Source organism: Bufo gargarizans, chromosome 3 (assembly GCF_014858855.1).
Source record: "Bufo gargarizans isolate SCDJY-AF-19 chromosome 3, ASM1485885v1, whole genome shotgun sequence".
NCBI classification, from domain to species: Eukaryota; Metazoa; Chordata; class Amphibia; order Anura; family Bufonidae; genus Bufo; species Bufo gargarizans.
The window spans coordinates 90,819,263-90,846,470 of NC_058082.1; the positions used below are offsets into that span (position 1 = coordinate 90,819,263).

General features: G+C 44.7%; 1 protein-coding gene across 2 annotated transcripts in view; it reads left to right on the forward strand.

Moving 5' to 3' along the window:
* The first annotated feature begins 1,691 nt into the window (after positions 1–1,691).
* RDX (radixin) overlaps positions 1,692–27,208 on the forward strand; it is a 108,167-nt gene continuing 82,650 nt past the window's right edge. The window contains exon 1 of one of the 2 annotated variants that reach the window (XM_044285042.1): positions 1,692–1,908. The gene's annotated coding sequence lies outside the window, so the exon portion shown is untranslated. Of the gene's footprint in view, positions 1,909–2,067; positions 2,218–27,208 lie in introns of those variants that run through there. The other variant, XM_044285043.1, reaches the window with a different exon arrangement.

A 27,208-nucleotide genomic window follows, 5' to 3' on the forward strand; every position in this document is an offset into this window, starting at 1 on the left:
AATTTCCCCAGAAATTGTACCTTTTCTAGTTAATATTATTTTTTTAACCCCTCCAGCCCTATTGTACTATGCATTCTGTAATTAGAATGCTATTATTTTCCCTTATAACCATGTTATATGGGAAAATAATAATGATCGGGTCCCCATCCCGATCGTCTCCTAGAAACAGTGTGTGAAAAATCGCACCGCATCTGCAATTGCTTGCGAATTTCACGCAGCCCCATTCACTTCTATGGGGCCTGTGTTGCGTGAACAACACACAATATAGAGCATGCTGGGATTTTCACGTGAAAATCTCCGCTCATGTGCACACCCCCATAGAAATTAATGGGTCTGGATTCAGTGCGGGTGCAATGCGTTAGGTGCGGAAAACTCGCCCGTGTGAAAAGGGCCCTAGTCTAGTTTTTCTTATCTTAGCCTAATTTTTTGGAGTTATTATAATGTTTTACGCCCGTTTTAGTCTAGTTTTTCCTACTTCAGCCTAATTTTTTGGAGGCTCATTTACTATTGAAAGTGCGCCTGTTTTTGAAGCATTTGCACCCCGTTTGACTCTGGTGGCTGTGTTTTTTTGTACATCTTTTTCGGCCAATTTATGTAGGTGTATGTATTTTTTACTCGTGAGTTAGGCGCAAAAACATTCTATAGTTCTGTTCGGCTGCTTTGCGTCGGGCCATGTGACAATTTTGTTAAAACAGTCGCATCGGGGGACAAACATCTGTTTAAATGACGAAACGTCTCTCCACCTGCTAGTACTTCCCTTCTGCATCATGCCATGTTCTTAGGGTATGTTCACATGGAGCTTTTTTTTCTGTTCCCCAAAAAATTAACAGATTCTACTTCAGGATTCCTCGTGTTCTTTTAGCAGTAGTAGTTTTAACACGTTTTTCGATCCTACCCATGTCAATCCGAAATATAGACGTGAATTTGACTCAGCATTCGCACCAAGAAAGAATCCGTCACTTCTTTTTTCCCCCCTGCTGCGGTTTTTAAAAAACGAGGGCCGAAAACCCCCCAAAAACACTTTGTGTAAATTGACGATTGGTCAGAATCGGCAACCAAAATCCTCTGTGAACACCCTCTCGGCCGCCACTATATTTGTCTCCGCGGCCGAGCGACAACCCCTGTACAAGGGCTCATGCACACGACCGTATTTTGCGGAACAAAAACAGATGAGATCCGTGTTACATCCGGTTTTTTGCTGACCCGTTGTAACAATGCGTGTCCTTGTACACAATACGGACAATAGGACATGTTCTATTCTTTGCAGACATACGATGTCATTTCCGTTATTTGCCCCCCATTGAAATGAATGGTTCCGTATACGGGCCGCAAAAAATAAATAAAAAAAACACAGAATGGACACGGACAAAAAATATGTTTGTGTGCATGAGCCCTAAGCCCAAACGGCGGCCATGTTGCCATCAGCCAGCTTTCCCTGTAAGGGATAATTCGCTTCTGTTGACCGATTTTACATTATTTTCCCACTTTTTAGCCCTAAATTCTGAGCAGACAGGCGACATTTGCACTTTTTGGGCCGCTCTGGATGCTCAGGGCGGAGAAGACGCACTTTTTCCTCACAAGCAACAAGTGTCGCCCTCTGTTTCCAGTCAGGATGTGGGCGCCGCCATGACGCCCGCCACAGAGAAGGCGCAGCCCCGGCTATTAGACGTGAAGGGTCCTCCATCTTTCTAGAGCTAATATATAATCTGTCCGCTGGCTGTGACCTCCCCTCAGAAGCGGCCATATTGTGCAGCCCTCCCTCCTCCTTCTCTTCTTCCTCCCCAGGGAGACTGCGCGGCCTCAGCCCACACAGCAGCATCGCCGACATCCTCCGGAGCCGCCCGAGTAACGGAGCCTGCAGGAGGGAGGAGGCGGCGGCGGTAACGGGGGAGCCCGGGCCTCACACAGGTACGGGGAGCGCCTTCTCAGGAAGTTTAGCGCCTTTTTCAGACACGACGTTGCGCTTTGACGCTGAGGAGTGAAGAAGTCAGGGGGATGATGAAGTTTACTCGGCGCTGGTCATTATAATCCTGGGGAGGAGGAGGAGGAGGGGGCAAGTTCATGATGGCGGCCGGAGGCTGAGGACTGTTACTTTATGTGTGTGTCACACAGAGGCCTCAGTGTCACTCTCCTGAAGTAGCAGAGCCGAGTGTGTCACCTATATTTGGTGTAACACTCCGTGCTGACAAACTCATCGCTGCTACATCACAGGTCCTGGTAAGGTTATCACCCCCAGACTCCATGTTACTCCTGCACTTCTTATAAACTTTCTTGGACTCCTCTCTGAAGTTTGTCTTTTGGGGTGTAAAGGATTCGGTTTGTGGGGGTCACATCCAAAAATTGGGGTTAGTTTCTGCTGCCTCCTGTGTTATTACCTGTGCACAGTCCTGTCACCTGTATGTGTGTGTATATATGTGTGTGTGTGTCCTCTCTGTCAAGTCGGGGGGGGGGGGGGCGACTTGCTAAATTTGGTGCATTCCCACGTTCCCGCTGCCAATGCGCTCTATACGTATTTTGGGGTGTGGGCGCTGACGGGCAGATCTCCAGAGAACGTGTCTGGTAAGTTGCCGGTGAAGCTACATTTGGGGCTACCCCCCCACGGTGTACGTTTGCTGTGTCAATGGAAGTTGACATGTGATGACCTGTTAACTCATTGTGGCCTGGAGGGTCCCTTGTGCCCAGAATGCGGGGGGTGCTGTCTTGCCTGGGGCCTATTTAAATTTCTTGACTCCAGATGGGGTTTCCTGAAATCCCGTGTGCTGTAACTATAACTTTTATTCCGCGCCGTGAAAATATACCCGAAAAGTTCCTGCACCAACTGCGGTGCCGGAGGGTGGCAGAGTGCGGTCTGCTGCAGGGCGGTGAGGGCTCGGGAGCGGTGACATATTTTCATATTTATATTGCCACTGAGCAAAAGCCCGAAGTGGGTTAAGGATAGTGTTGAGCGAGCTTGTGTTTTGGCTTCGGGTTATCGAAGAATCGCGTTATGGATTCTAAATTCCGTTGTGGTAGCGGAATCCTTAATGCGATTCTTCGATAACCCAAACTTTAGACGCTTAACTTAAAACACAAGTTCGCTCAACACTAGTTAAGGGGTGTTCAAAAAGGAACAGGAAATGTAAGGACTAGTTCACACAGCCCATTTAGCCTTTGTCAGAATCTGCCACGTATTGGGGTGCACTCGCATGACTATGTATTTTGCAGTGTGCAAAACTTGGATCCGCCAAAAATACGGATGACGTCAATGCCTGTCCTTGTCCGGAAAGCGGACAAGAATAGGACAAGTTCTATCTTTTTTCGTGGGGTCACGGAGCAGACACACGGGCTGTCTGCGTTTTTTTGCGCACCCGTTGAAATGCATCCTATCCGCAAAAAAAATGTGGGCCAAAAATACGGTATTGTGACTGCACTGTTATGTGCGTGGTTTTGCCCATAGTTTTTCAGTTTGAATGTAGCGGACTCTCTCGCAGTATAAACCCGGGGACACATGAGCGCCGCGGCCTCCTATCCTGCAGCCGCCCCGCTGCTTTTTGTTTTCGTTTTTGCACAGAATCTGCAAATAATTCTGCAGACAAAAAACCCTCCCTGTGATCTAGTCCTAAGGCTGCATTCACTCACCGCTTTTATGTGGCAGTTTGTTTCTGAACTTTAAAAAAATAAAAAAAGTGAATTATTTTGGTTATACGTTTTTGACATATGGTTTCACAGATGGGCCCCCCCCCCATTTAGAGAAGTGTATGGGAAACCACCTGAGAAGAGAGGCTGCAACGAGGGCATGCTGCATTATTCCCTATAGAGAGGATGTCAAAACGCCAGGAAAAAAAGCCTACCGCATGCTGGCTTTTTAAACACTGGAGGACAAAAAAAATGCCACCTAATTAACGCAGACTCCAGTAGCGGAATATACCGTACTGGTGCGCCCCGCATTTCACGTTTCCCATAGACTTTCAGTTAATATTTGTAGCTGTCATCTTCACTGCAAAAAAAAGGGTTAAAAACAACCCACGAGTGAGGCCGTGTATTCAGATCTCGTGGGTCGGTGTAGTTCATGCTACGTGCAGTTTTGCCATGGTTTTTTGAGCTGAACATATTAAATGAATGTTTTTCCTTTTAGAACCGCAACATTGAGAACCACTGCTTTTTCTTGAGTTCTTTTTTTTAACTGCACCATTGAATACAGCCATGGATGTGCCTACAAACTGCTTCCCCTCCGGCAGGGCGTGCCCTCGCCCCATATCCCCCCTGTTCTCTGCAGGTACAGATCTCCTCACGGCCTGTGTGAGGTTCTGCAGTGATCTGTCAGTGATGGGTGTGCAGAATCTTGCCCCCCATATTGTGGCAGGGATACTGCCTGGGCGTTTTTTAGTTTAAGGCTACGTTCACACTAGCGTTTACATTTTCCGGTATTGAGATCCATCATAGGGTCTCAATACCTAAAAGCAACGCTTCCATTTTGTCCCCATTCATTGTCAATGGGGACAAAACTGAACAGAACGGAATTCTCCAAAATGCATTCAGTTTCGTTTTAGTTGTGATCCCAAACCGGAGAGCAGACCGCAGCATGCTACAGTTTTCTTTCCGTCCTGGAATGAGGAGCAAGATGGATCCGTCATGACACACAATGTAAGTCAATGGAGACAGATCCGTTTTCTCTGCCACAATAGAAAACTGATCCGTCCCCCATTTACTGTCAATAGAGTTCATGACAGAACAGTCCTGGCAATGTTAAAGATAATACAACCGGATCAGTAACGGAAGCGTTTTTGCTGATTCCTGCTGGATCCAGTAAAAACGATAGTGTGAAAGAGGCCTTAGGCTCCTTGCAGACGAGCGTGTCCAGATTAGGTCCGGATGCGTCCCGGTACATTGCGGCAAACCCGCGCAAGTAGGTACGCAATTGCAGTCAGTATTGACTGCGATTGCGTTCTGTTCAGTTTTTATCGCGCGGGTGCAATGCGTTTTAAATAAATGTACCCAGACCCAAACTTCTTCACAGAAGTTTGGGTTCAAGGTTGTGTAGATTGTATTATTTTCCCTTATAACATGATTATAAGGGAAAATAATAGCATTCTGAATACACGATGCATAGTACAATAGGGCTGGAGGGGTTAAACAAAAAACAAAAAAAATAATAATAAACTCTCCTTAATCCACTTGTTCGTGCAGCCGGCATCTCTTCTGTCTTCTTTTGTGAGGAATAGGACCTTTGATGATGTCACTATGCTCATCACATGGTCCATGACATGATCAATCACCAGCTGCGGACAAGAATAGGACATGTTCTATTTTTTTGCGGAGCCGCGGAACGGAAGTGCGGATGCGGACAGCACTTCACTACATTGAAAGTGAATGGGTCCGCACCCGTTCCGCGTAATTGTGGAACGGCTCTAGACCCAAAGTGCGGACGTGTGAATGGACACTAACTCTGCTCCAGCCAAGGAATAGACTTCCAGAGTTTACCTTATGTGGCATAGCCGGATCCCCATTCACTATGGGGATCTGGCCGCACAAATACCGCTGCGTAGATTTACGCCAGAAGGCCATCGGAGACCATTGCAGTGAATGGGGATCCGGCTGTGCCAGATATGGTAAGCTCCAGTAGTGTCTGTTCCTCTGCCACAGATGTGACCGTGGCTTCGGGTTTTCCACCCACAAAGTCTGGAAGCCTCGTCGACACTTGAGTTCATTTGTTCTTAGGGCCATTTATTTGTGGTGTTGTCACGGGTCTTTACCAGGATTGTCTCAGTTGCAACCAAAAAGGCTGCAGTTTCCAGAAAATAACTGCAAAATAAATCTGAGCACAACTGCAAAAACTGCAGCGGTGTTGGTGTTTCTGCTGGTCATCTGTATGGTAGGTGTCAGTACACAGGGCCGTGCTGCTCTGTGTACACAGGGCTTTATGGCTGTGGAGCGAGTTATGCCGACACTCGAGCAGATGTTTGCTTTTCATCAATAGTGTTTGGATAAAGCCCGAGCGCTGGTCACTGATCATCTCTGAAGGTGTTCATGTATGCAGCCGGGGCGTCTCCCGTACCAGCGGTATTATATTGCTGGGCGGTCAGTTCTATAGGTGCTGTCTGTTATATCCCAGGCTAGCGGTAATAAAGGGATAATCATTGACAGCAGAGTATGGGGGGGGTGGGGGGGGGGGATGATCAGGGGGGGGCGGGCGCATCGCACCACCAATGAAGATAACTCTTATTAATTCATATACAGGAGGCGGGAGCTGGCTGCAGAATCTCATAGCCGGCTCCCGACAGGTGCATAACGCACCTGTCGGGAGCCGGCTATGTGATTCTGTAGCCAGCTCCCGCCTCCTGTATATGAATGAGAGTTCTCTTCATTGGTGGTGCAGTGGCCAGAGCCCCTCCCCTCCTCTTGTCCTCCCTCCTCTCATTGGCGGCAGCAGCACAGGGGGAGGGAGACGCTGCTTCCTTCTCCCCTGTGCTGCTGAGGGAACATGGAGAGCGCTGACAGCAGCGCAATCCTTGTTCCCAATACATTATCGGAATATCGCAAAATAGATGCCGATACCAATAACTTTCAAAATCCTGAATATCTGTAAAACCGATAATCGGTCGATCCCTAGTTTTAGGCTTAGGGCAGATTAAAGAGGACCTTTCACTAATATACAAACTAAAAACTAACTATACCTGTGGGCAGAGCGGCGCCCAGGGGTCCCCCTGCACTTACTAGTATGCCTGGGCGCCGCTCCGTTCGCCCGGTATATGCTCCGGCGTCTCAGCTCCGTCTGTTGTATTGGACTGATTTTTTTGTAGGAGGCGTGTCCCTTGCTGCAGTGCTGGCCAATCGCAGCGCACAGCTCATAGCCAGGTTATGAGCTGTGCGCTGCGATTGGCCAGCACTGCAGCAAGGGACACGCCTCCTACAAAAAAATCAGTCCAATACAACAGACGGAGCTGAGACACCAGAGCATATACCGGGCGAACGGAGCGGCGCCCAGGCATACTAGTAAGTGCAGGGGGACCCCTGGGCGCCGCTCTGCCCACAGGTATAGTTAGTTTTTAGTTTATATATTAGTGAAAGGTCCTCTTTAAGCAGAGCCGAGACTGTTCCCCAAATTTCCAACCAGTGCCTACATCTCTAGCAACAAATGTCAGCCCCTCCATTAATTCAGACCCCAGGCAGTACCCCTGAATTAATGTAGATCCAAGCTACCTATTTAGTGCAGAGGTAATTCAACAGTAACTTCGAATGCCCCCCCAGCATCCCCCCCCCCCCCCCCCCCCCCGTGTTGCAGCTGGTTCATTTATTTTTTGTCCCCTTGCAAGAACCTTAAAATTATTATATCTTTTTTTTTGATTACCTATCCTCTCATCAGTGGGCGTCTGACACCCGGGACCCCCGCTGATCAGCAGTTTGAGAAGGCATTGGTACTCTCAGTAGTGCCACGGCCTTCTCTCAGCTCACCAAGCACAGCGCCGTACCTTATATAGTGGCTATGCTTGGTGATGCAGTTCAGCTCCATTTACTTCTATGGGGCTGAGCAAGTCCTAGATCATGTGACAGAAAATACTGCAGATTGAGAAATTGTGCAGACAACTAATATTTATTGTGTATCACTTGTTTTCCTTTAAGGGATTAAAGAGCACCTGTCCCCTCTCCTGACGTGGAAAAAAAACGCAGCGTAAGGGTGCATTTTCGCGAACGTGGTTTGGTTCCGCATCAGAGCCGTGTTTTCTTGTGGCTCGGATGCGGACCCATTCACTTCAACGGGGCCGCAAAAGTTGCAGACAGCACTCCGTGTGCTGTCTGCATCCGTTTCTCCTTTCTGTGGCCCCGCAAAAATTATAGATCATGTCCGTTTTGCTGGCAAGAATAGGCATTTCGATAATGGGCCGCCTGTTACGCAAATTCCAGAATGCACACGGGCGGCATCTGTGTTTAGTGGATCTGCAATTTGTGGGCTGCAAAACACGGCACGTTCGTGTGCAGCATGAGCCCTAATGCAGTTCCAGCAAAATGTATGAGATTAGACAAATCTCGTACAGTTTACTTTTTTGTTCCGTGTGGTTTTGAAATCCTCGGCATGTCAATTTATTTTTGTGGATTTCACCCTATTCTGAACAAGGATGACATCTGCAGCAAAACGGCATTCAATCCGCACCAATAACCGCGAGTAACATGTTGTTTTTGGTGTGGAATTTCTGGTGCAAGTAGCCTTAACGGGATTGTGCAGTCTGTAAACCGCGACCGCTTACTTCCAGAGCCGGTGCCGGAGCGGTCTGCAGGGTTTTATTACTGTTGGTTTAGTTGCTTGTTATGATCATTCTATTTCCTGGGTTTTTAGGCTGAATGTGGGTCACGTGTTTATCGCTCGCCGTTCACACGTACTGAAGGGATATAGCGTGAAGCCGCGGGGGATAGTAGCATTCCTGTGTATAAATAGAGACGTGGACCTCTGCCATGTCAGGACTATTTACAGCCGCAGCTATAACGGGCGGCCTGTGAATCTCAGGGCCATGCCCTTTCTCTGCAGGAAAGGCCTCCACAGGCGTCTGCCAAAGTTATCATTTTCAAGTTTAATTTCCCATATCCACCACTATTTTATTCTAGGTGTACTTATATTTAGGTGACCCGGTGAGAGGCGCGGTAACCCTGCAATTTGTGTTCCCTTCACATTTTTAGAATGGAAATATTTAGAGCAATAGGGGGAGATTTATCATAACTGGTGCAAAGGAAACCAGACTTGGTTGCCCCTAGCAACCAAGCTGATTCATTTTCCAAAGGAGATCTGAAAAATGAAAGGTGGAATCTGGTTGCCATGGGCAACTAAGTCAGTTTTCCTTTGCACCCCCAAGTGTCCGAGCTTATAGATGTTTTGTGTGATCCAACACTTTAAAACAGGGTGCACTACCTGTGGCCCAGGGGGGCCACATGCGGCTCTGGGTACCATTCTACGCGGCCCCCAACCATCTGGTAACCGCCATATGTCTTGTCGCTGCTCTCATGTATTTTTCATCCAACTTGATGGGAGTCCTGGGATTGTAGCAGACATTTATGATATATACTGTATGTACAATATCCCAAAAGTAAAGTATTTGAGTTGGAAAAAACCTTTTAAGTTTTACTTTTGGCCCTTGTGATTGCTTCGGTCTGACAATGTGTCCTTCAAAAAGAAAAGGTTGTGCACCCTCTGCTTTAAAGGGACCCTCCCGTTCAGGAAAATCTGGGGAATGAACAGAACACATACACGGTGACCCCCTTTCCATCTTCTCGGTGGCAGAGCCACCGGGTTTCAGACTCCTCTGTCAACCAAGATGGCGGCACAACTTCTCAGACTGCCTGATGTGTGGTGTGCGTCGGTAGCCCGAGACACGCCCTGCTCTAGGATTGGCCAGCACTGCTCACATGAGCAGCATGAAGGATAGTCTGGGAAGCAGTGCGGCCATCTTGGATGGGAGAAGAGCCCAGGACTTGTCGGATCTGCAGCTGGAACGATGAAGAGGTCAGGTAAGTGTTCTGTACATGTGAATTGAACGGTCACTTTAAAAAGCTGTGGATGTAGAAAGCAATGGATTTTCAGTAGACCCCATAGCCAGTGAGGCATCTCCCAAATAATATTACATGGAGGCCACTTGGATGCATGACTGTACATGTGATAAAAGGATGATGGGAGTCTGCCAAAACAGAAGCGGAGTGGGATCCCCCGTTATGATGTCTATATGCCATAACTGTGCGGCGGTGTCTTCGTGAGTCAACCCCTTGAGGCAATCGCAGATTATAAATGGAGGTTTGTGGCAGAATATTTTTGTGACCAAGCCAAGATGAGCAGATTTCACAATAGAAAAGGATCGTTCATCGTTATTTAAATTCCCCCCCCCCCCCCCCCAAAAAAAGCCCTTTACTCCTTCCACACATTCCTGTGGACTTCACGTGAGGCCGATAAGTTACTAAATTTGGTTTGGGCCTTCTGCATACCGACCGTGGTGCAGCCGCAGCGGATCACTGACCCATTCACTTTAATGGGTCCGCGATCCGCCCGTTCCACCAAAAGATAGGACAGTTCTATCTTTTTGCGGAATGGAAGTACGGGACGAAACCCCACGGAAGCACTCTGTAGTGCTTCCATAGGGTAGCGTTCCGTGCTTCTGTTCCGCCGCATCTCCAGATTTGCGGACCCCATGAAGTGATGCGGAATGCCCATGGAACGGCGCCCGTGTATTGCGGATCTGCATATGTGGTCCGCAGCACGGGACACCAACGGTCGTGTGCAATAGGCCTTATTAGGTCCGCAAATTGCAGATCCACAAAACATGTATAGTGATCGAGAGCCTGCCGCCATTTTTTTTTTTCACTATTTCAGATATGTCCTATCCTTCTTCGCAAAACAGACATAAATAGGACATGTTCTATTCTATTCTTTTTTTGATGGCCGCAGGTGTGCTGTCGGGCGGAAGGTTTTATTTTTTTTCTCTAGTAACGGCGCCTCTCTTGATCTTGGGCCGTGTCTGGTACTGCAGCTCAGCCCTTTTACCTTGAGGCTTTAGCTAAATATAATTTTGGGAGGGAAGAAGCTTTGAGTAAGCACAGTGGGGAGCCACTGGAAGTTATTCTGCTTCTTCCTTTTGTGTTCTTGTTCGCATCCGCCGCCTCCTGATGGAGGAGGATAGGAGGGTAAAGAATTGTGTGATTAGAGACGGGGGGAGCCCTCCCCTTCCATCCAGTACATGGGGGCGCCCCGCACTGTGCGCTGACATGACTGAGGACAATGGGAAGGAACAGGTGGGGGATCCTGAGGACCCCTGTGGCTTCAGGTCGTCTATATCCTCGCTGCTCTATGATGAAATACATTGTATGTATATAGTTAATTGTGGAGGACTTTACATGGACTGTGATTGCTGACATCACCCCCTCTGGCCATTACAGCTCGTAATGGCATTTCCTTACTTCATCATCCACACGCCCTAAAGGCTGTTATAGGAAGCCAGTTGTATCTGCTTAAAGGGTGGGAGAAAATCAGAGTATCTTTAAGGCACTGTCTCACTTGAGCAAATAACATTTATCATGTAGAGAAAGTTAATACAGGCCACTTACTAATGTATTGTGATTGTCCATATTCGCTGGCTTGATTCATTTTTCCATCACGTTATACATTGCTCATTTCCATGGTTACGACCCCCCTGGAATCCAGCAGCTGTGGTTGTGCTTGCACCGCGGAAGCAAACATAGGATAGTGCTTTTTCCTATAGATGGATTGCTGGGTTTCAGGGTGGTCGTAACCATGGAAACGAATAGTGTAATGGAAAAATGAATCCAGCCAGCAAAGGAGGCAATATGGACAATCACAGTACATTAATAAGTGCCTTCAATTAACTTTCTCTACATAATAAATGCTATTTGCTAAAAGTGACACAACCTCTTTAAAGAAACCCATTCTGATAGGAGTAGTATGAGCTCATTTAGCATCTGTGTAACGTCAATTATATGCAGACTGGACCCCCCTTCCAGTTCAAAAGTTAAAGCGGTGGGGGTTTGCCTCTCTGGACCTCCTGATTAAAGCATTGATGGCCCTTCAGCCGGCACCAATTACCTAGAATGAAACTGAGCTGCACTACTTGGCTCAGCCACTGCTAATTATAGCGCTGTGCTGGGTAAAGAATGAAGGGAATCCAGACAGTTCCATAAAAGGTTGGTAATATCCTTTGTCTTTGAGTACACAACTCCTGGGCATATTTAAAATGCCCATACATCATCCATAGATGTCAACTGAATGCTCATTCTAGTGGCAGCTATTCTTCACAACCCTTCCCCCATACACATGCACACTAGGCTCGGCCAAGCGTGCACATGTTCTCAATAGGGAGTGGAGAATAAGTCGCTTGCAGACACTTCTGACGCAGCTTATCTCCTGAGAACAAAGGATATCATTTGTGGGTTGTGAAAAGAGTGGGGGGGGGGTCAAAGGCCAAACATTTATGCTCCATTCTGTGGATCAGTGGGGGGTCTACTGGTCAAATAATTGCATAATCCAGTGGAACTGCCATAAAACTTCTGTGGGTATAAATACCTGGTACACCGTGGTCAGCATCAGGGCTGTCTCCAGGTTCATGTGGGCCCTTGGGCAATGGTCTCAGTGGGGCCCCTTGTGGTATTTTGTACAGCGCTTACAGCAATGAAACTGCATGTATTATAGATTAAATACCTTACACAGAGCACGCTACAGAGCGGATATATGGGAACCTTATGTGCCTACTTTTATTTTCTACCCAGTGTTTCAGTCCCTTAGGTCTACACAGTTATGTGCCCCCCTCACAGTAGATATGCCAAGATATATGCCCCTTTTACCATAGATATGCCAAGATATATGCCCCTTTTACCATAGATATGCCAAGATATATCCCCCTTTTACCATAGATATGCCAAGATATGTGCCCTGTGCCCTCTCAACAGTAAGTGAAAAAAAACAAGCAATAAATCCTCCTCTCCTCAGTCACCTGGCTCCCCCATGATCCGTGCTCCCCATCAGCAGCAGCAGGATACTGTGACACATCGCGCTGCTGTGTAGGAGGAGCAGAGGCTGATTCTCAGCCTGCCCCACTCTCCTCCTACACAGATCAACAGGACCATGTGTAAGGACATCGTGAGCTCTGGTGGCTCAACGGTGGAGCAAATAGTTCCCTGCTTCAGTGGCGGGCCTACGGTGTTTGGCACCTGGGGGGGCGCCTTTCTCTAACAAACACCCCCCAATACTTAATAAAAATGGTACCCCCTCACAGTAGTATTGCCCTCATTGTACAACCTTCACAGTAGTTATGCCCACTGTGCCCTCTCACAGTAGTTATGCCCTCTGTGCCCATTTCATAGTATTAATGCCGACTGTTCCCCTTCACAGTAATGCCCTCTCCATAGTAGAAATGCCCATTGTGCCCCTTCACATTAGTAATAGCCCTCTGTTCCCCCTCCATAGTAATAGTCATCTGTGCCCCCTCCATAGTAATAAAGTTCTCTGTGACCCTTATGTATTAAAAACAAAAAAACACAGTAACTACTCACCTTGTCCCATCCCTGAAGCTCAGTCCTCTCTTCCCTGCAGGCACAGATCGCTCTGCAGCACGGTGTGGGCGGAGCTTATGCAGATTTTTGAGCTGCAGGCTGTGCCCACACAGGCCGGCAGCACGATCTGTGTCTGCAGGCTGCATGATGGAGCGGGGAGAAGTCTTCCTGCTTCACCATTCCGAGTGCCACCGGACCTCCCTCTGTATTGCTGTAAGCTCTCATTGCTTCTGGCAGCGGTCTGCGGGCCCCTGCAGGAGCTGTGGCCCCCGGCACTTGCTCGGGTATGCCGGGTGCCAACGCCGGCCTCGGTCAGCATGTTGTAGCCGACACAAGCCAGTGGTGCACCATACAGTGTGTTTTATTGTGGTCCCACTACATGAGGTTTCTGAGGACTTCTTGCATCTGCTTGCTCTTTGGGCTCTAAGGGGCTCATTTAATAGAGTCCTCCAGTGGTTTTAGTTTTTAAAGGCTATGAACACCTTTTGGGGCAATTTGTTTGATTTACTCATTTTGGGCTAAAAATTACATTTCCAATCACTGTTTATTAAAATTTCTCAGCAGTTTTTGTACTACAGGTTTAAGTTTGAGTATATGTGCAGACTGTCAGTTTTTGTTTACCCTGAGTCCCGTCATCCAGCAGATCTGATGGCTCAAACACTCATAACTAAATTCTTCTCAAATTGATAAGAATGTCTTAAATGAGTTTAGTATAAACAGAAGCTGACAGTCGACAGTAGTACAAAAAACTGCTGAAAATGTTTAACCCTTTAGTGATGGCCAATACACCTTTTACGGCTGTCAAAAACAGGCCTTAATGTAGGCAGCCACCTTTTTACAGCGGTCTAGTTTAAGCAGCAGGAGCTCTGCTGTTGCTTGACATATCTGATGGGGGAGGGGCTCCCTCTCTGTCTGCACCTCTGTGAATGAGATGGCAGGAGCCAGGGGCTGCCTGTCCGTGTAATACACTGTGCTACATAAAGTAGTACAGTGCATTATAGCAGTGATCAGAAGATCGGCTTTTAAAGTCCCCTTGTGGGACTAATAAATTAGTAGAAATAAGAGTTGAATAAAGTTTTACTAAATTTTAAAAACTCTAAAAAGCTTTTCAGTGGATAAAAATTGTAAAATTAAATCCCCTCCACGTATTTGGTATCACTGCATCTGTAATGACCCGCACTACAGTTATCATAATTTATCCTGTATGTTGAATACGTAAAAAAAAAAAAAGCCAGAATTGCAATTTTTTTGCTTATTTTCCACCAAAAAAAACACAATAAACACCAAAAAGTGTTATGTACCCCAAAATACCAATGAAAAGTACAAGTTGTCCCTCAAAAATCAAGCCCTTGCACAGCTCCGCAGGAAGAAAATAAGTTATGGGTCTTAGGATGTGGCGATGCAAAAAAACGTTTAAAATTAAAAAAATATTTGTATTTGGGATTGCTGTAATCACACTGATCCAAAGAGTAATGGAATCGTGTAATTTATGCCAAAAAAATGAACGCCACAAAATGTATAACTCAGTGGCGGAATTGATGTCCTCCCTCCCAGAAAAGTTAATCGGTAAGTTATGAGTACCCCAAAATGGCCCCATTTAAAAGCTACAACTTGTCCCACAAAAAACAAGCCCTCATACAGCTTGTTCTCTAAGCCCAAAACAGGTTGGTGACCAAATTGCCCCCAAAGGTGTTCATAGCCTTTAAATGACTTGGAAATCTGACCGAGGGCCCACGGTAAGGGTTCAGTGGCCTCACAAGGGACATCAAGACTCGCGTGGGTCCTGCTGAAATCTTTGTTCCAGTGGTGGTTCTGAACCAGGGACCCCTCTAGTTTATCAGAATGGCTTTAGATAAGGCCATCAATATCAGATTGGTGGGGGCCTGGCACTCTGCACCCCCGCAGGGTGGCTGCTTGGGCAGGAGCTGCTGCCGTCTGATTAGTGTACAGGGTATTGCAGGGTTGTCCCATTCATGATATTGTATAAATTGAAAACCCCTTTAACATGACGTCCGGTGAGCCTGACTTATTGTAGTAGATAATCCACTATGTGGAAAATGTTGATTTCCTGAGATCCCAAGCGCTGATGGATCATGTCACCGTGCTTCTATTGGGGTGAGAGATGAGACTGTCCTGACGCTTCCCAGAATCCTCTTTCATCCTCACATCAAAGCTGCAGTTTTTCCAGTTCATTTTAGTACATTTTCCATAATCCATGTGGCGGTCTGTATTGTTTGTACATGCTGCAGGGGAAGAATAGCCCTATTTCATCAATCTGCGACTTGCTTTCTTCTGGAGCCCATCTAATAGCAATCACCAATATGCCTGTATACCGGGGAATGGAAGAACTCCGCTTCCTGGTCTCCCCTCAGTGAGTCAGAAAAGGATTCTTCAAGAATAATTACTCCATAAGAATCCCTTTCCCTACACTGTTCTGCTCTGAACATGTTGAACTCTGCCATTTAAAGGGGTTCCTGACTGATGTAAAATATGAAATTGTTTGGCCCTTTATAAAGCTAGGGCTGCATGGCAACTTGCATGACTTAAAAGGGTTTTCTGCTTGAGGGGGGGAGACCAATGGACTTGCTGTCACAGGCTTAGGGCTCATGTACACGACAGTGCCGTTTTTTGCAGTCTGCAAATTGCGGATCTGCAAAAAACGGACGCCTTCCTCAATTTGCGGAACGGAACAGGATGCCCATTATAGAAATGCCTATTCTTGTCGGCAAAACGGACAAGAATAGGACATGCCTCATAATTTTTGCGGGGCAACGGATGCGGACAGCACACAGTTCTGTCCGCATCTTTTGTGGGCCCATTGAAATGAATGGTTCCGTATACGGAATCAAAATACGGCCCGTATACGCAACGCAAAAAACTTGTGTGCATGAGCCCTTAAGGAGAGGCCGCAGGCTTTCCAGCTGCTGGTTGTTGGGGGTGCTGGGAGTCTAACCCGACTAGATATTGATGATTTGTGCTGAGTATAGGCCATCAATGTTTAACCCTTTCACTACCGGGCCAGTTTTCATCTTAAATCCCAGGCCGATTTCTGCAAATCTGACATTCGTCACTTTGTGGTAATAACTTTGGAACACTTTTATTTATCCAAGCCATTCTGAGAATGTTTTCTCGTGACACATTGTACTTCATAAAAGTGGTAAATTTGAGTCAATATATTTCACCTTTATTTATGAAGTAAGCCAACATTTTTTTTAAAATTCACAATTTTCTAAATTCAAATTTCTCTACTTTTAAGACAGACAGTAATACCTCATAAAATAATTATTAATCAACATTCCCCATATGTCTGCTTTATGTTGGCATAATTTTGTAAATGTCATTTTATTTTTTTGGATGTTGGGCTTCGAATTTTAGAAGCAATCTTTCAAATTTTCACCAAAATTTCCAAGACCATTTTTTTTTTTTTTTTTTTTAAGCACCAATTGAGTTATAAAGTGATTTTGAGGGGCTTACGTAATGGAAACCAACCATTAATGACACCATTTTAGAAACGACGCCCCTCAAATTATTCAAAACTGATGTTACAAGCCTTGTTAACCCTTGAGGTGTTTCACAAGAATTAAAGGAAAATGGAGGTGAAATTTCAAAAGTTCACTTTTTGGTAGATTTTTTATATGTTAGTCAATTTTGTCTTGCAACACAGCAAGGGTTAACCTCCCTGGCGGTATGATTGTCAGGAATTTTGTTCCAAAAGCGGTACCATTTTTTTGCATGGAAATTTGGTGTTATGTATTGTAGGCCTGCAATTCTTAGTAATTACTTACTTAAACCTGACCAAAGAAGACTCTAGTAGACCTCTCAGATGTGATAAAGTTCGAAAAAATTAAATCATGAGTTATAATCTAATAAATAATATAATTTTATTCAGTAATGTAATTAATAATGAAATTTGTCAAACAAAAGAAAATTCAGTAAACATCCTGGGTGTGGTAAATTTTGAAGCATGGGACTGCACATAGACCAACGTCACAATCAGGGCAATGGAACCTGGTTTCCTTTCGGATTTTTTTTCCATTTCCATCTCGCTTTGAGCAGCAAACTACACACATCCTTGTAGGTGCTGCCTTTTTTGCGCTTGGCGGGATGTAATCCATAAAGTGACGACCAGTCAGCCTCTCTGGGTTTACAACGTCAACAGCGCGACCTCCAGATCTGTTCACGGCCACTGATGGCGTTTGGTAGTTCACAAAAATCTGCTCTGCCACCTTCCAGATGAAGTCAGAGTGAACAAGAGGCTTGTCACTCTTTCCTTTGTGCAGTATATAGGCATTCCACAGACATTGTTCCAGGAGATGCCTGAATATTTTTTTGTAGTATTTTTTTTGTTGCTTCCGCATAGCTGGATAGAATGTAATCGCCTGATTGGCTCTATCGACTCCTCCCATGGTGTTGTTATAGTCGATCACAAGTTGTGGCTTTATGACATCTTTTCCACCTCTTGTGTGGACCGTGGCAGTGGAGGTGTTATGTACTGTACTCATTAGGCACACGTCTTTTTTGTCACGCCAACGCATTGCCATCATCTTTCCTTTCTGCCAGGCCACCATTTCTCCTGTTTTCAGTTTTTTCTTGGAAAACATACATGGCAGGCCACGTCGGTTGGCCCTAACGGTTCCATATCCGTCAGTCTTGTTTTTTAGTAGAAACTCGTACAGCTCAGGCGACGTGTAAAAGTTGTCTGTTGTAACACAATACCCCTGATTGAGCAATGGTTCAAGCAGTGAAAGGACTGATGACGTTGCCATCCTATAGCTGCTGTACCTGGGGTTGAATTGTGTTCCTTTGCCGGTGTATATGATGGAATTCCATATATAGCCAGTTGTAGACTCGCAGAGCAAATAAGATTTTATTCCAAACCGCGCTCTCTTGGATGCGATGTATTGAATCCAGCTGAGGCGTCCTTTGTAAGCCATCAGACTTTCATCAATGCTGATGTCTCTGTCTGGCACATAGGCCTGCTGGAAATTGGTTAGGATCATTTGGAATACTTCCCAGATCTTCTTCAGTTTCGGCGCTGGATGTGTGGCTTCGTCAAATTCCTCATTGTTGGTGAAGTGTAAATTCTTCATTATGAGGGAAAATCGGTACTCGGACATGATGGTGCCAAAAAATGGGGTTGCCAGCAATTTATTGGTAGTCCAGTACCATTTCTGCAGGGGTTTCCCCACCACCCCCTGAAGAAGTATTAGCCCCAGAAATTTCCATATATCCTCCTTACTCACTGGTTCCCATTTTCTGGTTCTGGAAAACTTGCTGTGCAGAGTAGTGGATTGCTGCTCTTTGTAGCGGTTTGTCTCCGTGACAATCTTTTCAATGACGTCATCAGTCAGAAATAATTTTAGGTACGCCAAAGGATCATTGTGATCAACGTCTACCTTCATCCCAGGCTATCCTGTAAACGGGAATCTTGGCGGTGGTACTGCATCCATACCGCAATCAATAGGGCACCAAGAGCGCACCTCACTGAGCTCAAGTGCAGATTCGTCGCTGTCGCCACTTCTCTGGTCAGTGTCAGAGTCGGATGATGAATCTTTCCACGAATCGCTATCGCTGTCGCTCAATTCTGCGAGGGGCTCTGTGTCGCTGTCGCTGTCACTTATCTGATCCAAACCCGCTTTGGTGGTGATAAAGTGACGCTTTGATGCCATGGTAAAAAAAATATATTTTTTTATATATTTTTATTTGCTTAGAAAAAACAGCTAAAAGGGCAGCCAGGGCAGTGTAGAATGATCAGATCAAATCTGAGGTGATATTGTAATCTGACAGGATTGTATCACCTAACTTTGTGTGTGTGTTTGACTTTTATATACAATGTATTTTTTTTGAATCTCCCGCCCAGTTCCACCTCTGACGCGCTGCGGCTCACAGAGGCGGAACCAGGAAGAGAGATGAGACATCCGCCGGGGCTCTCACCGGCGATCACAGCGGGGAACATCGCCGGATCGCCGGGATTACGTAAGGACACCCGCGGTTCCCTCTGCAATCTACCCCGAGCGTGACTCGGGGTTACCGCTTCTGGCAGCGAAAATTAACCCCGAGTCACGCTCGGGAATACCGTCAGGGAGGTTAACAGCAAAATAAACCTCAATATAGATTACTCTGATTCTGCAGTTAAGGAGCGCCATATGGATTTTGGATGCAGATTTCGCTAGAATTGTTTTTGGGCACCATTTTGTAATTGAAGAGACCCTGGTATACCCCTACAGTGGAAACCCTCAAAAGTGATCCCATATTAACCACTTCAACCCCCCCTAGCTGAAACCCCCTTAATGACCAGACCACTTTTTACACTTCGGCACTACACTACTTTCACCGTTTATTGCTCGGTCATGCAACTTGCCACCCAAATGAATTTTACCTCCTTTCCTTCTCACTAATAGAGCTTTCATTTGGTGGTATTTCATTGCTGCTGACATTTTTACTTTTTTTGTTATTAATTGAAATTTAACGATTTTTTTTGCAAAAAAGACATTTTTCACTTTCAGTTGTAAAATTTTGCAAAAAAAGACATCCATATATAAATTTTTCGCTAAATTTTTTTGTTCTACATGTCTGATAAAAAAAAAATGTTTGGGTAAAAGTTATAGCGTTTACAAATTATGGTACAAAAATGTGAATTTCCGCTTTTTGAAGCGGCTCTGACTTTCTGAGCACCTGCCATGATTCCTATTCAGACGTCCGTTTCCTATGTCCTATTAATTTCTATAGGGCCTGCGTTGTGTTTAAAAAAAAAACACAGAATATAGAACACGCTGCGATTTTAATGCAGCGGACAACTGATGCGTGAACAACATCACTCATGTGCACAGCCCCATTGAAATGAATGGGTCCGGATTCTGTGCGGGTGCAATGTGTTCACGTCACTCATTGCACCCACGCGGAAAACTCGCCTGTGTGAAAGGGGTCTAAGAGCTAAAGGCTTATCAGACGCCATAATTAACACCATGGCAGCCAGCAGGAAGGAGATTACCTCCAAGATCTGGACAAGGTTCTGCGGCTGGTGTTCCCAATCCAAAAATTCATCCCAGGAGTTCTCTATTCAAACTATTTTTGCAATCTGGATTTGAGAGGATTGCGTCCAAATACTTTAAGGGTATCCGCATTAAGTTCTGTGTTTGATAAAAAAAAATTGCATACCATCCTTTGGTCATCTGGTTTTTGAAAGGGGTAGATAAAGACCCTTTCTAAGACCTGCGGTTCCTCCGTGGGATCTTAATCTAGTACTGTCTGGGTTAACTATAGCCCTCTTTGAGCCTTTAAAATATATTACACTAAAAACTTTATTTTCAGTGGCAATTACCTTAGCACGTAGGGTAAGTGAAATTCAGGCCCTAAAACTTGTTGACCCTTTCTTTACTGTGTTTCCTGACAGAATTGTGTTTAGGTTGGACAATTCCTTTCTTCCTAAAGTTGTTACTAATTTTCACAGGCAGGAGGAAATTACAGTTCCCTCTTTGTGTTCTAATCCAAAATCGGAAGGGGAAGTTTAATTTCACAAGCTAGATGTGCGGAGAGCTATCCTGGCTTTTTTTAGAGGCCACAAAACCCTTCAGGAAGTCAAACTAATTGTAAAATGTACAGTTCCTAGGGACTTAAGGGTCATAAAACCAGGTCATAAGGGTCATAAAAAAAAAAAAAATCCTTGTCCAGATGGATAAAAATTGCTATATCTGAGTCCTATAATACCTTGGGTGTGACCCCCACCAAAAACCGAAAGGCCCATTCCACAAGATCAGTATCAACATTCTGGGCGGAAAAAGCAAATGCTTCCATAGAACAAATTTGTAGGGCAGCAGCATGGTCAAGCCCTCATACATTTACAAAAAATGACCTGTTTCGGAAGGAAAGTTTTGCAGGCCGTAGTCCCACCCTAAGCAATAATTAATCTGTTATATCTCATGGTATGCCGTCATGGAGGATGAAAGGGTAAAAACATATTACTTACAGGTAATTTCCTTTTTATGAATCCTCCATTGACTGCATGGGAGCCCCCCCCCCCCAAATAAAATAAAAAAATAAACAAAAAAACGAATAATATTTGTATATATAGGTGTTGGTGTGAGTGGGAAAAAAAGGGGAGAAAACTCTCTAGGCTGCAATGCAAATGGCCAGCTTTTGTAGACTGATCCGGATCTGTCTCACAAATGCATTGCAAGAACAGATCCGTCTCTCCGTTTGTCATACGGACAAACAAATCCATTTCAATTTTTTATTTTTTTTATTTTTACCGACATCCCGGTATTTTTAATACATTTCAATGTAAATTAATGCTGGATCTGTCATTCTGGCAACTGATCTGGAATTTTGGACGGAGAGAATACCGCAGCATGCTGTGGTATTTCCTCCGTCCAAAACGCGGTACAGTGACTGAACTGAAGACATCCTGAACGGATTTCTCTCTATTCAGAATACATGGGGATTAAACTAATCAGTTCTTTTCCGGTATTGAGCCCCTAGGATGGCACTCGGAAAAGAAAAACGCTAGTGTGAAAGTACCCTAAGTACCCTAAGTAATATGGTTTTCTTCCAATAAAATGTTGCTTTAGCCGCAAATTTTTCATTTTCACAAGGGGTAACAGGAGAAAAAGCATCCCATAATTTGTTACTCATTTCCTCCTGAATATGGCAACACCCCATATGTGGTGGTAAACTGCTGTGGGGGCTCATGCAGGAGTCAGAACGGAAGGAGTGCCATATGGCTTTTGCAGCACAGATTTTGATGGATGGGTTTTCATTTTTTTGTGATTATCTTATGTGGGGGCTCATTTTTTGTGGGATGAGGTGATGTTTTCATTGGCACCATTTTAGGGTACATGAGACTTTTTGATCGCTTGGTGTTACACTTTTTGTGAGGCAAGGAAAAAAAATGGCTGTTTTGGCATGGTTTAAAAATCTTTTTTTTTTTTTACAGCATTCACCTGAGGTGCCCTCTTATGTTTTTATAGAGCAGGTTGTTACAGAGGCAGAAAAAAAGGGAAAAATAGAAAAGTATACATTAGGTATCACTGTCCGTATCGACTGGCTCTAAAAAAAGGTATCGCATGATCCACGCCGTAAAAATAAATAAATATAGAGACATTCTCTATATTTTATTTTACGGCGTGGATCATGTGATACTTTTTTTAGAGCCGGTCGATACAGACACAGTGATACCTAATGTCTACTTTTCTATTTTTCCCTTTTTTTCTTATTAACAAACTTTTTTTCATTTTTTTTTTTTTGTAAAACTCAATTTTTTATAACTTTTTTTATTTATTTTTTCTTTCGCATAATTTTTTTCCTACTCTGGAACTTCAACTTTTGGGGGTCTGATCCCCTGTACAATGCATTGCAATACTTCTTCTATATTGTAATGCTTTGGCTGTAAGTGTATTACACACTGTAATACAGGGGGCTGGATCTCACAGGCTCTCATGGAAGGCAGCCACGATGCCTAAGGAACGCATCTGGCTGCCTTCCAAGCCATCGGGTCCCCGTCACAGCAGCGTGAGGACCTGATGACAGCTCCCTCCCCATACACCGCATGTGCCGCGGTCAGCACTGACCGCGGCATCTCTAGGGTTAATGCATCAGTGTTTTCACCAATGTTGGCGCATCAGTCACAGCCGGACACCTGTAGCTAATTGGGCGGGCGCAGCTCCTGCTCAATGTTGTCAGGCTGCAAGTCGCTGGATAAGTCTAGCCTTAGGCCTTATTCACCTGTGTCCAATCTAACACAATTCGTTCTTTTTCTGAGACACTGTCCGTGTTTGATCCGTGGTTCTGTGATCTTCAGTTGCTAGCAACGATTTGTGAAAACCGCAGACTGAACTTGGGTGGCCTACGTGTCATGTCTGGTTTTCACGGACCCATAGACTTTAATGTGCGTGAGGCATCTGTAATCGTGAACAAAATAGCGCATGCTTCTTTGGTGTCACCACTGACCCATGGAAAACCACTGGATGTGTGAATACACACTAAAGTCAATGGTTACATGTGTAGAGACCACGAACAGCACACATCCTTAACTCTGACATCTGACCCCGGCCTTTGGCTAGGTCTACGACGACATTTGTCATGCGATAAATGTAGTCGTGTAGACCTAGCCCTATAGAGGTATTCTTCTGGACAAAAATTGCTATGTGGCAATACAGTGTCTGTACAGATCAGTAATACATGGGACTCTATGCAGCTTTCAGGTACCTGCACACCGATGCAGATTTCAGAACCAAAATTTTCGTGTGATTCTGCACCAAATACCACGTGTTGCAGATTTGATGCAGATTTTCTGCAGATCAATCTGCACATAAAATCGCCCGAACAATTAACATGATGTAGATTTGTTGTAGACACGACAGATCGATGTCTGGATGGAAAAACGCATAAGAATTGTCTAATATTATACACTTTGCTGGTACTATATTACGCTGCAGTTTTTCCACGCGAAAATCAGCCTGAAAAAAGTGTGTAATCCGCAATCTCTGCAGGTAGTCTTAAAGGCTACAGGTGAAACTCGAAAAATTAAAATATTGTGCAAAAGTTCATTTATGTCAGTAATGCAACTTAAAATTAGAATATTGCTAAAAGGTTTTAATATTCTAGGCTCAGTGTCACACGCTAGTCAGCCAATTAATCCATACCCCCTGAGTAAAGGGTACCTCAAAATTGAGACTTTGGTATTTCATAAACTGTAAGCCATAATCATCCAAATTATAACAAATAAAGTCTTGAAATGTCTCGCTTTGCATGTAATGAGTCTCATGTTAGTTTCACCTTTTAAGTTGCATTACTGAAATAAATATACTTTGCACAATATTCTCATTTTTCCAGTTTCACCTGTTTATACACCTTTGGAGGCGATTTTTATTTTTTTATTTACAATTGCATTTTACTCATTTTTGGCAAAAAAAAAAATCATATTTTCAATTGGCCTTTATTACTTTATTAAAAATATTGAGCTGTTCTGTCACAAAGGGTTAAGTTTTTCTAACTGAAACCTTATCTCTAAACTACTACTTATTTAACCATATTCTTATCAGTAAGATTAAGCTTTAATGAGCGTTTATAAGGTCAGAGATAAGGAGTCTGTCTGCTCTCCAAATGACGGAAAAGCTACTATAGCATCACAGCTCTGTACAGAAAAAAGGACTCCATATTTTTTAATAAAGACCAATTGAAAAAATGATTTTTAGCTCAAAATGAGTACAATGCAATAATAAAGAAAATTGCCCCCAAAGGTGTGCATTTTACTGTAGTTTGCAGACATGCACTGAAAACCTCTAACAAATTTGCCATGTGTAAACCCGCCTCATGAGGGTACCTGCGCAGCGGTGCGGGTGAACACGCAGAAGATCCATGCATTTCTGCACCAAAAGCTGCATTTGCAGATTTCGGTGCAGTTTTGATCTCGCCCTTGATTTAAAAAGGGGTGAAATCTGCATCTAAAACAGCGGACATAATCCACACAGCAGGTCACTTTCTGTGTAGAAGAAAATCTGCAAAGTGTACCTGGGACTTATCTATTCTCATACACTTTGCTGGTTTTTCCACACAGGAATCTGCCCTGAAAAGCCCCTACTCTGTACCGTGTGCAGGTACTCATAGACTATGTTCACACGTCACAGATCTATTCCATATATCCGATATCTGCCAAAATCCATTCACTTTCTATAGGAACGGATGTATGTATGGGTTAGATTTACAGTTCGAGAGATTTCTGCAACAAATCTACCACATGTGAGCGTACCCAGCAGGTAAATTTATAGGAGACAGTTTTCCCAAAATCTTGGATAAAAATGTGACGAAACCACAAAAGAAAATCTACGTTATGATGGGATCAGGCCCCACGGAGATGCAGTGGCTCTTTAAAAAGAAGCTGCAGCTAATCTTCATTAATGAGTTAAGTGTTTTTTTTTTGTGTTTTTCTACAATGCAGTTTACAAATGCACCGGAGTTGGCTCTGTGCTTCCTACGTCATGGTGAGAGGTTGGCCATTTCTACGCTGTGTTACTGTGACGTTAGCCAGGTGTCTGGTGTTGGGCACAGATGTGGGTATCTCTGGCATGTTGTACACACACGGTAATGAGTGCACCATGAACATAAACACCAGGGCCTTGTCTAGCGGCAGCATTCAGCTCCTCATTGTCTGCCTGCCCCACGGGGAACAGATCAGATTGAATGCGGGGTGAATGGAGCATATGTTTGTGATTTACAAGGCATTTTGTTTAATGGGGGAGTTTTAATGACTTGTGTTTTGTGGAATTAGAAAGTCATCGCATGGATATTAATGGAAAATAATTGGTTGCGTACAATAAAGCGCATGTGAATGTTTCCAAAGCTCGAAATTTTGTAAGACCTCTCCAAGATTTACTTAAAAGTGGGTCCCCCACTATTTACCCTGGATTCAGGGTTAGCCCACTTTGATGCTGCCGTTCTTGCATAGACCTCTGAGCTCTAAACAGTCTGTTCTGCATCTTTCATGTGACTACGGCGAGTCGCGGACCATGAAGAAGAGCTATGTTGGGTCTATGGTCAAGGCCGGGGTGTTACCATTTTATAAAACTGAGGCCTTATCGCTAGGATCATCACTATATGGTCGTTGGGGGTCTGACTTCTGGATTTGCTGGTTTAGTCCTTATTCACACATTTGTAATTAGATGGGCAGTGGTTCATCCATGAAGAATCTGTCCGTTTTTTGCTCTCGGTGTATCATCTGTAATCCACGGACACTGCTAGGCTGAAAATTAACTCTGAGCATCTCGATTAAATGATCTGTGAAACACAGATGGCTTCTGTGTTGGGTCTGTGGATCCGTAAAAGCAGATAAAATAGGGTATCTTTCTGAGCTAAAATCTTGAACCCATGGTCCGTACTAAAACACAGATGTGTAAATACACATATTAAAATGAATGGGTACGTGTGCTGTACGTGGAGACCGCTGACGTGTGACTAACGCCTTCGGCTGCCTGCCCTTCTAAGTTTTCTCCACACAACAGCTTTTCCGGCCACCCACCTGTGCAGGAAACTGCACCCGACTCTGCTTAAATGGACCACAATGCAGTTCCAGAAACGGAGCAGATGGCACCTCTGTGCAGGGTGACGGCCGGGGCTATTCACATGGCCGGTTTTAGTACAGACATTGGTACTGTTTGGGGCCGCTCTGGGGGCGCTTTGTATACTCTGTGCACTGCAGGGTTTGGGATTTTATTTAAAAAAAACTATGAAATTCATCTTTTTTTTTTTTCCCAAAATCTTGGAATAAAATGTGACAAAACCACAAAAGAAACAATCGAAGTCATCACTAGATCAGGCGCCCCGGAGATGCAGTGGCTCTTTAATGAGGAAAGAAAATGGATGCACAGGCGCGTGTCCTTTTTTAATGGGCTTTTTTTTCCCCACTGTTGTGTGCACGTTGCCCTATTCACACACACAAGTAAATCAGACGTGTGCAGTTCATGTTCTTCAGACATCACATGGATCCATTAATTCTTGTATGGTTATGCACACCCCATGGAAGCATGCGCTACTTTTCTGTGTTGCAGACCAGACATGCACATGGAAGTCTATGGGTCTGTGAAAAGTGGTTGGCTCCCCAGTAAAAAAAATTATAAATTTTCCAAATCAAGCGAGCAGATAAACTGAGGACACTGTGCCGGCTTTATACAGCTGATCGGTGGGGGTGGCGGAACCCAGCCGATCTGATATTAATGACCTATCCTGAGGATCGCTCATCCATATAGGAAAAGCAGTGTGCCCTTAAAAAAAACTACTTTGATAAGCCCTAATTAGGCTGTATGAATGAAAAAAGTTATGCATCTTAAAAGTCGGGGAGGAAAAAAATGAAAATTGTCCTGGTCTTTAAGGGGTTAACAGCCCTTGACTCCTGGATTAACCCCTTTTAGAGCTGCCCTAGTCCACCTCATACATGTAGCGACCATGGTGGGCACCTAGACAGGAAGTAATATTTGTCTCTGCAGAACGCACTGACTATTACGGGAAGGTGTGTAACACTAGTGCCCCTTCCTCAGCTTTGCGCTGCCATAGGGTCACGGTGGTGCAGAGCAGATTTCGGTGTCTCATCATACTTCTACAATTATATTTCAGCATATGGTTTTACCAGCTGAATGGAGTGCAGAAGCCGTCACTGTTTGTTTCTTCCTGCACAGAAAACTGATTAATCCGACCCTGGCTG